At 49.9% G+C, this 5238-nt stretch overlaps 1 protein-coding gene across 1 annotated transcript in view; it reads right to left on the reverse strand.

The window, feature by feature from the left end:
• The window catches only part of MX2 (MX dynamin like GTPase 2), a 40970-nt gene extending 37156 nt beyond the window's left edge, over positions 1 to 3814 (reverse strand). The window contains exon 1 of the mRNA XM_006156376.3: positions 3664 to 3814. The gene's annotated coding sequence lies outside the window, so the exon portion shown is untranslated. The remainder of the gene's footprint in view (positions 1 to 3663) is intronic.
• Between the last annotated feature and the right edge of the window lie 1424 nt (positions 3815 to 5238).

The following is a 5238-nucleotide window of genomic DNA, read 5'->3' on the forward strand; positions in this document are numbered from 1 at the left end:
GAACAACACCCTGCCTGCTCTTACTGAGGTCTTGGGGTTCACCTAATTAATAAACAGGGCTACTGGGTAGGGCAAATGGGCAGGGGTACCATGAATGGATTACTGAGGCCGTCGAGGAGCCCTACCAAGGATGTTCAGGAACCTGCTGTAAAAGGAAGCACAGGAGGAGTGGCAGGTAGTGGAGGATGCAAAAGGTATAGGCCAGAGGTGAGAACAGCTGAAACAGGTCTGGGCTGGGTAAGGGGGCTCGAGTGGGGACAGCCAGAGTAGATGAACGGCTGGGCAGATGGACAGGGAAGGGCCAGGAGGGCTAGGCAGAATTTCCAGAGGCTCCGGGCCTTGCTGACCTCTCGATGTGCTTCCCATGCCTTCGCCCCCACCCGTAACAAGTGCTCTTCATGCCTTTTATGCTGTCCCTGGTAAGACTGTCAGGCAGTTTTCTCCCAGGGCCCTTGGATGAGTGAGGTCACTGTAGTTGTGGGGTTGGAGGGAAGAACACTCACAGAAGAGACTATTTGTGCCTAGGAGCCCCCAAGGGAGACTGGAAATTGGGGTACAAATGCAAGGGGGTGGAGGCACAGTGAATAAGCAGCTTCCTGAGGGGTAGGGAGAGCTGCATCTGAAAAAGAATGTAGATATCCAGAGCTTCTCCTCCACTGCTCTGCTGCAAAGACGGGTGCTCATGAGCGGCCTTTCCTAAGGTCATCAAGGTGTGAGACCTTTCCACGAGGTTTCTGCTTCTGGCAGATTTCTGTTTTGTTTGCACGTTGCAGGGTTTGGGGTGGGAGTGGTTTCATTTGCCCCATCTCCCTCTGTGCATGCCTGTCCCTGTGCCCAACTGTCCCTTTTCCTAAGGACAGCAGTCATGTTGGACTACGGATCCATTCTGCTGTAATACAGTCTCATTTTAATGACATCTCTGAGGAATCTATTTCCAAATAGGGTCATATCCCAAGGTACTGGGGGTTCGGGCTGGATATAGGGGTCTTGGGGGAAGCACAGCTAACCCATGGCAGGTGAAGAACGAATGCAGGTAGCACAGTAAGAGCGAACTGTGGCTGGCCTCTTTTCCTGCACGCAGATCTTGCAGTGTTCAGGAAGAGTGGCCCTACTCCTGGGGAGCCTGTCCCACTGGTCTTGGCCAGATCTACCTGCCTTTCGTCTCCCACCAGGAAGTCCAGTGAGAGCAAAGGGATTCTGCAAAGCTAAACCTGTCACTTATGTTTATCTACGAAGTCCAAAAAGTACAAAGAGAAAATGATTTCCCTACGCATGCTGAGAGCCATGATGTGGCAATTCCAAAGCCTTTGCCAAGAGAAGTCATTCTCTCTAGGTACATTGTGCCCTGGCAGGTGAAAGTGCAGGAAATGGTGGTCACCACAGGGGGATGCCAAAGAGCAGGTGCCCTGTGAAGACAGCTGAGGTTGTCAGAAGAGTGGATTCCACTCCTTGTGGGCGGAGCCCTCTGGCCCCAGGATGCTTTTGTTTTCATCAGCTCTCCTAAGTCTCAAGAGAGCCTGAGAGGAAGGGAGGCCTGGGAGACCAGCCCTATGGAGGGGTATCAGATGCCTTGCTAAGTCATAGTCTGGGCCTGAGGATCTGGTCTGCAGTGCACGCCAATCTGCGCCTGACTTCCCTACTGCTGTGGGTTGAATTCATTCCCCAAAGTTCATGTGCAGAAGTCACCAGAAGGGAATCAAGAGGGTGAAACTTGATTCAAGTACGGTTTCAAAAAGTGAGGCTTTGAGGAAGAGATAAGGATTAAGGTAGTCACAGTGGGACTCCCACATTGATTCGGAGTGTGTTTACAAAAAGAGGAAGTGAGAGAAACTCTGGCAAAAGAACCCAGGCCATGTCTCCCTGCCCTCTGCCATGTTATGGAGCAGCTAGAAAGACTTTCAGTAGACCTTGGACCACCAACATCAAGCTCCATAAACCTCTATTCTTATAAATCACACAATTTCAGGTATTTTCTTTCTTCTTCTTCTTCTTCTTCTTCTTTTTTTTTTTTTTAAACACAAAGAAACAAAAAAACCCAAAAAAAACAAAAACCAAAAAACAAAGAAACAAAAAACCCCAAAAAAAACAAAAACCAAAAAACAAAAAACTAGAGGGGTGGTTCTGCTCACCACAGAGTAAAAGCGTTTCCTAATGGGGTGTGGTCATACCACATCCTTTATTCATTTCTCCTTTCTATCAGAAATGCATATATGCCTGATATGTTTTTCAAGCCTCCAAAGCTAGGATTCAAACCACGGTCAGCCTGTGGGATCTGGTTCTTTACACACTTGCTAAACATGTTAACTGCTATGTTACTGAGTCGACTGGAATATTTTCTGTTCTCAGCTGCAAAACAGACTACAATAATTTCCCAGGTTCTCATGCTTAAGGATAAAAACATCCATTTTCCTGTGGGTTTGGAAGTTGGAGTAAGCCTGTCAGTTAGCACAACTCCTAGGACTGATGGCAATGGGTTGAGGAGGGACCCGCATGGCACTGGCTGGCTGATCTCCAGCCATCTGTGTCTCCCACAAGGGGACGTCCACAGCCACCCCGCAGACAGTCCAAGGCATGTCTGGCACCCGGGGCTGTCTCTGTCTCTGGCCCCAGCCTCATCCCTATGGGACAGAATATCCTGTCCAGTCAGCAGGCATAGAATACAACCTGGTCTCCTAAGGCACGCCTCATTTTTTGTTTTGTTTTTTTGTTTTAGATCCAGTTGTTACTCACTGAGCCAACTGGGACGTGAATTAAACAGAAAAAAGTCCTTGGGGAGCTCACTTTCTAGGGTGGAAGCGGTAATATGCACAACGCTCAAGAAAACATCTCACCTCAAATCAGGATGTGTGGGTGTTATTGGGGAAAAGGAGGAGCAGGATAACTGAGAAGAGGGGTTGACCAAGGACAGCTCACAACCCTCCTCTTTCTGGACTACGATAGGCAGTCCTAGATGAGATGAGAAGGACGTTTCTCATGTGTGTGGTCAACACGGTAAGGACTCCTATCTACTCTGCATCAACCGTAATATGGACTTGCCCTGAGGGAGAAGGTGGTCCAGGGTGCTGGAGATGACACCCGTGGAATAGGAGCTGGCTGTGGTGAGAGCAAGAGGGGATGTGAGAAAGTTCATGGAAAAGAGAATTACAGTGCAAGTTTGTTTTGTTGGAAAAAAAAAAAGAAAGAAAGAAATCCATGCAGCTTTTTCTTACTATGCATTTTCCATGATCTTTGGAGACCCTCATAATTACTCCACAGGAACAGCAACCAGGGGTCATCACCCCCTCCCTCTGAGGGCCAGTTTTCCAGCACATCACCGTGTCACTGGATCCCAGGTAGCACAGATACCTGTGGAGAGCTCAAAGCGCCATGCTCTGGGGCATGAAGCTCCCTAGCCAGTATTTGCCCAGATTCAGGATGGGGGCCACCCTGTGCATCTGCAGCTGACACTCCCCTTTGGAGTATGCAGGGCTGGCTGTGAGCCAGCATCAACACGGCCCTTTGAGCATCTCTCACCTGCAGCATCAGAACTTGTCTTTATGGCTTCTTCGTTCTGGCACAAGCCACTTCCTAGGCAGGGGCCATGCTGCTCTGGAAATGTTTTTAAAAGGCTCATCTCCACCACTTCGATATCAAGCAGTCCTCCCCAAACCCACCAGCTCTTACCTGTGTGTGGTGAGGACAGAGGCCAGGCACGTCATGCCTCTCCTTTTCCCTGCATCACTTTTATGTAGTATGAGAGCCACTCCCCAATCCCTGCTTCCGTCACAAACAAACTGTGAGAAATGAAACTAAATGGTCTGCTGCAGAAATGAAACTGAATTATCAGTATGCATCCTGGTGATTCAGACGACCCTCAAGCTGAACTGCATCAGAGGCACCAGGAGGGCTGTGAAAACAGGGGACTGGGCCCCCCTAGAGGGTCTGATTCAGCAAGTCTGGGGCGGCCCAGAGCCAGCAGCTAATAGGTTTCCAAGGGACTTTAATGCTGTGCAGAGCTTTCTGCTGTGACGCCAGTGTTGTGGGTCAGCCAATCCAACACAGTTCCTGCAGCTACCAAGTATCTGAAATGCAGCGAATGCAACTGAGGGTCCTGAGTGTGGGTTCCATGCAGTTTGAATGATTTAGAAAGCCGGATGTGACTCCGATACTGGGCCACACAGATGACTGCTGACATGCCTGGGGACACTCACCCTCTCAGGTCTGTAATCCGATAACTGTGAGCCACCCTGCTTAACCTCACATCTGAGCCACACCAAACAAGTGTCACCTCTGCCCTGGTTGGGGGCTAACAGCAGGAGGTGTGGACTGCTTCCTGCAAATGCCACTTGGAATCCCAACCTCACAGCCAGGATGTTTTTCTTCTCGGAGATAATGCACTGAAATGTGACGTGAAGATGGGGCTGGAAGGAACACCAGGCTCCAGGCCAGACACTAGACTCCCGACTCAGCTCTGAGCCGGCCTTGGTTTCTGCAGCACCACTGCACATCCTGCTTCTAGAAACTTCCAGCAAACACCTCTGGGTCTAGGGTTGGCCAGCAGGGAGGAAGCAAAGCTCTCAGCTCTCTTCTCCACTCCAGCATCCTCTCTAAACCTAATCATTAATACTATAATTAAAACAATATATCCTAAACACTTCTTTGCTCCCTTTAGTTATTGCTATTGAAGGCAAGTTTAACTTTAAAGAATGAATCTAGAGGCTTAAACACATTTTTCAAAACTTCAGCAGTAGAAATTACTAGGAGATAACCTTCAGGGCCCAGGTCCTGAACCAGACTGGTGAGGGGTGAGAGCTGGGGTGCAGACTGAGGAGGAAGGGAAGGATTCAGACACCAGAATTGGCAGCGTGGACAATGTTCTGTTTCATAACAGACTTGGGATGTGTCTACTTCTGCAGAAAAAACACCAGACAAGATGCCTGAGAAGTGGGACAGAGTCACGTGAGCAACTCAGACTTCCTCAGCAACTTCCCTCCACCCTTGCTCCTGGCCGAAGCAGCTCCTTGTGCACCCCCACACTAGCACCCCAGGAAGGACAGATTGCCTGCACATGGCAAACTTGGAGATAGTACCAGCCACTAGGTCGACGGGACAGGCTGGTCACCCAACCCCGCCCCAGGCCAGACACTAGACTCCCGACTCAGCTCTGAGCCGGCCTTGGTTTCTGCAGCACCACTGCACATCCTGCTTCTAGAAACTTCCAGCAAACACCTCTGGGTCTAGGGTTGGCCAGCAGGGAGG

Source organism: Tupaia chinensis, unplaced genomic scaffold (assembly GCF_000334495.1).
Source record: "Tupaia chinensis unplaced genomic scaffold, TupChi_1.0 Scaffold000492_1, whole genome shotgun sequence".
Taxonomy (NCBI): Eukaryota; Metazoa; Chordata; class Mammalia; order Scandentia; family Tupaiidae; genus Tupaia; species Tupaia belangeri.